Genomic DNA, 8,669 nt, shown 5'->3' with positions numbered 1-8,669 from the left:
GAGATTACAGGCTACCAGCCTGCCCTATGGATTTCAGTTTTGCCAGTTCCAATAAATGAGTCAATTCCCTAGAATAAATCATGTAGATAATATGTGTACATATACATAAATATGCACATATGTTTATGTATCCTAATCAGTGTACACACACACATGATCATATATCCAATATACTGTTGCAATGCACTGTTGGACCTGTTACCCTGAAGCACACGGGTATAGATTTTGGCACCAAGATTAATTCTAGAGGAACAGATCTTAAAGGTGAGCTTTCAATCTGGGATTTCTGCAATCAGTTCTCTAATATGATTAGATTTAAAGGCACCAATGATTCTATTTCCAGTTGTAAAGAGAGTCCTGATAGTCCATGGTGTGATGTGGCAATAGAGATGTGCTAAAGATCACCATTGCTACTCCTAACCAGACACTTATAAGAAGCAAGGACCTGGATGACTGAGTATATGGTACTTTTGAAGATTTTTCTTAAGATAGAAAATATTGGGTGCTTGTCCCTCATTGTGTGGAAAAAGTGGGGAAAGAAAAGAGTCACCCCAAGACTCTAGTGACACATAAACAACCTAAAAATTTCTATGTCTGCTCTAAAAGAAAACCTTTTCTCCTATAGCTGTGGAGCTGAGATTCGTGAAAATCGAAGGCAGAGTCTAATCCTGTGACTGGCAGAATTACAACTCAAATGGAATTCTCAAAATTTCAGACTGTCTTTTGTTAAACTGGGAGTATTGATTTGGAAGTAATGAGATCCTAAAAACTGGAATGGGTACATATGAGCATATCCTGATTCAGCAGGGAGAGTGAAACCCTACATTTCACTGACTCTTCTTTGCCAGGAGAAGGAGCCATTTCACCCTCATCTGAGGAGGCTAACCTTCCTTTGCCTGAGGAACTTGTAATGGCCTCGCTTGAGCCAGTTGCTCTAAAAGACACTGCTGATTCTCCCCCATGCCTGGGATCCAAACCCACAAACCTGGGCCATCCAAGTGGAGTGCACAGAACTTTAACCACTTGGTAACGGGGCCAGGCCCTTGGTATGTTGTGTTTTTATTTTCATTTATCTCAAGATATTTTTGGATTTACTTTGGATTTCTTCTTTGACTCATTGGTTGTTCAGGAGTGTCTTGATTTCATCATATTTGTGATTTTTTCCAATTTTTCTTCTGTTATTGATTTGCAGTTTCGTGACTCTGTTGTCAGAAAAGGTACTTGGGTATCAGGCTTCTTAAATTTGTTAAAATTTTTTTGTGCCATAACGTGTGGTCTTTCTTGGGGAGTCTTTTGTGTGCACTTGAGAGAATGTTTATTGTACTTCGGTTGGATGGAGTGTTCCATATATTTGTTTAAGTCCACTTTTACAGTATTGATTTTTCATCTGGATGATCTATCCATTGTTGAAAGTAGGGTATTGAAATATCCTACTGTTATTGTATCGTTGTCTCTTTCTCTCTTCTGATCTGTTAATATTTGCTTTGTATATTTAGATCCTCTGATGTTTAATATATATATATACAAAATTGGTATATCTTTCTGATTAATTTATTCTTTTATCATCACATAAAATCCTTCCTTATCCTTTATGACACTTTTTTAAAGTAAATTTATGACCACATATTTATAGTAAATCTCAAATAGCACTATGGACATGGAAAGAGGCTTTTTTTCCTTCCCAAAAGCCCCAGTACATAGCAGTATATCCAAGTTATAAATCATTCTACTTCTATGCAAAGTGCCACCACAGAATGGCAACTGACAGACAGGTGGTGTGGTTCTGTGACCACAAAGAAGACCCAGGCACTGAAGTGGTGTGCAGCAAACTTTAACCACTAAGCCATCAGTGTTGGCTCTCTTATGACACTTTTTGACATAAAGTCTATTTTGTCTTTTATAAGTATAATCGCCCTTGTTCTTTTTTGTTTACCTTTTGCATGAAATATCCTTTTGCATCTTTTCACTTTCAGTCTATGTGCGTCCTCAAATCTAAAGTGAGCCTCCTGTAGGCAGCGTATAGTAGGGTCTTGTTCAGTTATCCATTCAGCCACTTTACAGCTCTTGATTAGAGAGGTTAACCCATTTATGTATAAAAAATTAATAAGAAAGAGCATACTTTTGCTATTTTAAAAATTGTTTTCTATTTTGTGCTTCTATTGTTCCTCTTTTCTGCTCTCGCTGTCTTCCTTGTGTTTTGTTGAATTTTGTAGTGATAGTCATCAATTCCTTTCTTCTTGTCTTCTGTATGTATTTTTTATTTTGCATATATCTTCCTTATGTATTTTTTCATTGTTCCCAGGAGGCTTACATAAACATCTTATAGTTATAATAGGCTATTTTAAGCCCAGAGCAACTTGAATTCAATCACATAAAAAATTTTACACCTTTACTTCTCCTTGAACACTTCATGAACACTTTGTGAGCTCAGAATTTTCATCTTTTTATATTGTGATTCAAATTAAAATTGTGTAGGTTATATTTATCTTTAATATTTTTGTCTTTTAACTTTTATACTAAAATTAAAAGTAATTTACACACAACCATTACAGTTTTAAAGTGTTCTCTATTTGTTTGCATATTTAACTCCACCAGTGAGTTTTAACCTTTCCTATGCTTTTATGTTGCTATTTAGTGTTCTTTCATTTCAACTTGAAGAACTCCTGTTAGCACTTGTTGTAAAGCAAGTTTTGTGGTGATGAACTCTCTCAGCTTTTGTTTGTCTGGGAAAGTATGTATCTCTCCTTTTTTGACTTTATTTTTTTAGAGAAGTTCTAGTTTTACAACAAAATTGAGAGGAAGGTCCAGAAATTTCCAATATACTTCCTGCCCCAGCAAATACATAGCCTCCCCGATTATCAATATTACTCACCAGGATGGCACATGTGTTACCAGGAATGAACCTATGTTGATATATCACATTCAAAGTCCATAGTTTACCTTCAGGTTCATTCTTGGTGTTTTACATTCAATTGGCTTGACAAACACATAATGACATTTATCTGTAATTATATCATACAGAGTATTTTACTGCTCTAAGAATTCTCTGTACTCAGACTGTTTATCCGTCCTCCCACTGCAGACAACTGATCTTTTTATTGTCTCCATAGTTTTGCCTTTTCCAGAATGTCATATACTTGGAACCATGCAGTATGTAGCCTTTGCAGACTGGATTCTTTTACTCAGTAATATTCATTTGAAGTGCCTCTATGTCTTTTCATGTCTTGATAGCTCATTTCTTTTCAGTACTGAATTCATTCACCTACTGAAGGACATCTTGGTACTTCAAAGTTTTGGCAATGATACATAAAGTTGCTATTAACATCCGTGTACAGGTTTTTGTATGGGCATTAATTTTCAACTCCTGTGGGTAAATACCAAGGAGACTGATCGCTGGATAATATGGTAATTTTATTTTTAATTTTGCAAGAAATCACCAAACTGTCTTCTAAAGTGTCAGTACTATTTTGCTTTCCCACCAGCAATGTATGAAAATTTCTGTTGCTGAACATCCTTGCCAGTGTTTGGTGTTGTCAATATTCTGGATTTGGGGCATTCTCAGAGGTATGTAGTGGTATCTTGTTTTAATTTGCATTTTCCTGATGACATAGGATGTGGAGTACCTTTTGATATGCTTATTTGCTATCTGTATATCTTTTTAGATGAATTGTCTGTTAATGCCTTTGACCCATTTTTAAATCAGGTTATTTGTTATCTTCCTGTTGAGGTTTAAGAGCTCCTTATATATTTTGGATAACGGCCCTTATCAGATGAATCTTTGGCCAATAGTGTCTCTGCATCTGTGATTTTTCTTGTCCTTCTCTTGATATTGTCTTTCACAGAACATAGAATCTTAAATTTAACAAAGTTTATCTTCTTATTTATTTCTGTTTTGGATTGTGTCTTTAGTGCTGTATCTAAAAAGGCATTACCATACCCAAGGTAATCTAGGTTTTCTCCTACATTATCTTCTAGGGGTTTTATAGCTTTACATCTTACATTTAGTTCTATGATTCATTCTGAGTTAATATTTGTAAAGAGTATAAGGCCTAGGTCTTGATTTATTTTTTTCCATGTGGATATACAGTTGTTCCAGCACTGTCTTGATTATTGTGACTTGATAGTAAGGCTTGAAGTCAAGTAGTGTCGGTCCTGTAGCTTTGCATTCTCCTTCAAGATTGTGTTGGCTATTCTGGTTCTTTTGCCTCTCCATATAAGTTCTAGAATCAGTTTGTCAATATCTACAAAATAACTTGCTAGTATTATAATTGGAGTAGGTGTTTAAGTCAGTCTTGGAAAAATTGACATGTTGACAATATTGAATTTTCCTATCCATAAACATTAAACATCTCTCCATCTCTTTTGTTCTTTTTTTTAATTTTTATTTTTTTCAGATGTATATCATATTTCAAATTCTGTATACATTACATCATGTTCACCACCCGAACACTAATTATAATGCATCCCCTCACATGTGACCCTAATCACCCCTTTTGCCCTCGCCCCTACCCCCTTCCCCAATGGTAACCACCAGTCCAATCTCCAATGCTACGTGTGTTTTTTTTTTGTCGTTTTTATCTTCTACTTATAAGTGAGATCATATGGTATATGACTTTCTCCCTCTGACTTATTTCACTCAGCATAATACCCTCAAGGTCCATCCATGTTGTCACAAATGACCTGATTTCATCATTTCTTATGGCTGAGTAGTAGTCCATCATGTATTAATACCACATCTTCTTTATCCATTCGTCCCTTGATGAGCACCTAGGTTGCTTCAAAGTCTTGGCTATTGTGTATAATGGTGCAATGAACATAGGGGTGCAAGTATCTTTATGCCTTTGTGTTTTCAAGTACTTTGGATAAATACCCAGCAGTGGAATAGCTGGATCATAAGGTAGATCTATCCTTAATTTTCTGAGGATACTCCAAACTGCTTTCCATAGTGGCTGCACCAGTTTGCACTGCCACCAGCAGTGAAGAAGGGTTCCCTTCTCTCCACACCCTCTCCAACAATTGTTGTTTCCTGTCTTGTTAATTATAGCCATTCTGACCGGAGTGAGGTGATACCTCATTGTAGTTTTGATTTGCATTTCCCTGACAGCTAATGATGTTGAGCATCTTTTCCTGTGCCTGTTGGCCATCTGTATATCTTCTTTGGAGAAATCTCTGTTCAGATCTTTTGCCCATTTTCTAATTGGATTGCTGTTTTTTTGTTGTTGAGTTGTATGAGTTCTTTGTATATTTTGGATATTAACCCCTTATCTGATATGTAGTTTGCAAATATCCTCTCCCAATTGTTAGGTTGTCTTTTCATTTTGTTGATGATTTCCTTCACTGTGCAGAAGCTTTTTAGTTTGATGTAGTCCCATTTGTTCATTTTTTCTCTTGATTCCCTTGCCCGGTCAGACATGGGACTTGAAAATATGCTGCTCAGACCAATGTCATAGAGCGTACTGACTATGTTTTCTTCTAGAAGCCTCATGGTTTCTGGTCTTACATTCAAGTCTTTAATCCATTTTGAGTTGATTTTTGTGCATGGTGTAAGGGAATGGTCTACTTTCATTCTTTTGCATGTGCCTGTCCAGTTTTCCCATCACTATTTATTGAAGAGACTCTCCTTTCTCCATCATATGCTCTTGGCTCCCTTGTCGAATATTAGCTGTCCATAAACGTGTGGGTTTACTTCTGGGCTCTCAATTTTGTTCCATTGATCTGTGTGTCTGTTTTTGTGCCAGTACCACGCTGTTTTGGTTACTATGCCTTTGTAGTATAATTTGAAATCGGGCAGTGTGATACCTCCAGCTTTGTTCTTTTTTCTGAGGAATCCTTTGGCTATTCGGGGTCTTTTGTTGTTCCATATAAATTTTAGGATTCTTTATTCTATTTCTGTAAAAAATGTTGTTGGAACTTTGATTGGGATTGCGTTGAATCTATAGATTGCTTTCGAAAGTATGGACATTTTAACAATGTTAATTCTTCCAATCCAAGAGCATGGAATATCTTTCCATTTCTTTGTGTCTTCTTCAATTTCTTTCAACAATGTTTTATAGTTTTTGGTGTACAGATCTTTCACCTCTTTCGTTAAGCTTATTCCTAGGTATTTTATTCTTTTTGTTGCAATTGTAAATGAGATTGCATTCTTAATTTCTGTTTCTGCTACTTCGTTGTTAGCGTATAGAAACGCAACCAATTTTTGTACATTGATTTTGTATCCCACAACTTGACTGTATTCCTTTATTATTTCTAAACGTTTTTCAGTGGACTCTTTAGGGTTTTCTAGATATAAAATCATGTCGTCTGCAAAGAGTGACAGTTTCACTTCTTCTTTTCCAATGTGGACCCCTTTTATTTCTTTTTCTTGCCTGATTGCTCTGGCTAGGACTTCTAATACTATGTTAAATAAGATTGGTGACAGTGGGCATCCTTGTCTGGTTCCTGTTCTTAGAGGGATAGCTTTCAGTTTTTCTCCATTGAGAATGATATTTGCTGTGGGTTTGTCATATATGGCCTTTATTATGTTGAGGGATTTTCCTTCTATCCCCATTTTATTTAGAGTTTTTATCATAAATGGATGCTGTATCTTGTCAAATGCTTTCTCTGCATCTATTGAGATGATCATGTGATTTTTATTCTTCATTTTGTTCATGTGATGTATCATGTTGATAGATTTGTGGATGTTGAACCATCCCTGCATCCCCGGAATGAAACTCACTTGATCATGATGTATGATCATTTTAATGTATTGTTGTATTTGATTTGCTAGGATTTTGTTGAGGATTTTTGCATTGATGTTCATCAGTGATATTGGCCTGTAATTTTCTTTTTTTGTGTTGTCCTTGTCTGGTTTTGGTATCAGGATAATGTTTGCTTCGTAGAAGGAGTTAGGAAGCCTCCCCTCCTCTTCAATTTTTTGGAAGAGTTTGAGAAGGATAGGTATTAAGTCTTCTTTGAATGTTTGGTAGAATTCACCAGGGAAGCCATCTGGTCCTGGACTTTTATTTTTTGGGAGGTTTTTAATTGTTGTTTCAATCTCCTTACTGGTGATCGGTCTATTCAAATTTTCTACATCTTCTTGGTCCAGTTTTGGAAGGTTGAATGTTTGTAAGAATTTATCCATTTCTTCTAGATTATCCAATTTGTTGGTGTATAGCTTTTCATAGTATTCTCTTATTATCTTTTGTATTTCTGAGGTGTCCGTTGTAATATCTCCTCTTTCATTTCTGATTTTATTTATTTGAGCCTTCTCTCTTTTTTTCTTGGTGAGTCTAGTTAAGGGTTTGTCAATTTTGTTTATCTTTTCGAAGAACCAGCTCTTGGTTTCATTAATTTTTTCTATTGTTTTTTTTAGTCTCTATTTCATTTATTTCTGTTCTGATTTTTATTGGTTCCTTCCTTCTTTTGATTTTGGGATTTGTTTGTTGTTCTTTTTCCAGTACCTTTAGGTGAACTTTATATTGTCTATTTGGGATTTTTCTTCTTTGTTGAGGTAGGCCTGAATTGCTATAATCTTCCCTCATCGAACTGCTTTTGCTGTTTCCCACAGATTTTGGCATATCGTGTTTTCATTTTCATTTGTCTCCAGGGACTTTTTTAAATTTCTTCTTTAATTTTTTCATTGACCCAATCATTGTTCAGTAGCATTTTGTTCAATCTCCACATTTTTGTGGTTTTTCTCGTTTTCTTTCTGTAGTTGATTTCCAGTTTCTTACCTTTGTGGTCAGAAAAGATTCATGGTATTATTTCGATCTTCTTAAATTTATTGAGACTTGTTTTGTGGCCTCGTATGTGATCAATCCTGGAGAATGTTCCATGGGCATTTGAAAAGAATGTGTATTCTGTGGTTCTTGGATGGAATGTTCTGTATATATCTACTAAGTCCGTCTGGTCTAATGTGTCCTTTAAGGCGAGTGTTTCCTTATTGATCTTCTGTTTGGATGATCTTCCATTGGTGTAAGTGGAGTGTTAAAGTCCCCTACTATTATTGTGTTACTGTCTATTTCTCCTCTTATGTCTGTTAATAATTGCTTTATATAATTAGGTGTTCCTATGTTGGGTGCATAGATATTTACAAGTGTTATATTTTCTTGTTGGATTGTTCCCTTTATCACTATGCAGTGCCTGTCTTTGTCTCTTATTACAGTTTTTGATTTAAAGTCTATTTTGTCTGATATAAGTATTGCTACCCCCGCTTTCTTTTCTTTGCCATTTGCATGGAATATATATTTCTATCCTTTCACTTTCAGTTTGTGAGTGTCTGTAGGTCTGAAGTGTGTCTCTTGTATGCAGCATATACTTGGATCTTGTTTTTTTATCTAGTTGGCTATCCTATGGCATTTGATTGGAGCATTTAGTCCGTTGACATTTAAAGTAGCTATTGATAAATATGTATTTATTGCCATTTTGTCATTTTTTCTTTTTTGGGGGGTGTTTTAGTAATTCCTCTCAGTTCCTTTCTTTTTCTCTTGCTCTCTTCCCTTGTGGTTTGATGGCTATCTTTAGTAATATGCTTGATTTCTTTTGTCTTACTTTTTTCCTGCTTGTTGTAGGTTTCTGGTTTGTGGTTACCATGAGGATCCTATTTAATATACTATGCATACAGCAGTCTATATTGAGTAGATAGACTCTTTAGCTTGACCTCTTTCTAAAAGCTCTACTTTTTCACTCCC

This window comes from Equus quagga, chromosome 10 (genome assembly GCF_021613505.1).
Source record: "Equus quagga isolate Etosha38 chromosome 10, UCLA_HA_Equagga_1.0, whole genome shotgun sequence".
Classification (NCBI taxonomy): Eukaryota; Metazoa; Chordata; class Mammalia; order Perissodactyla; family Equidae; genus Equus; species Equus quagga.
This window is presented reverse-complemented; position numbering follows the sequence as displayed.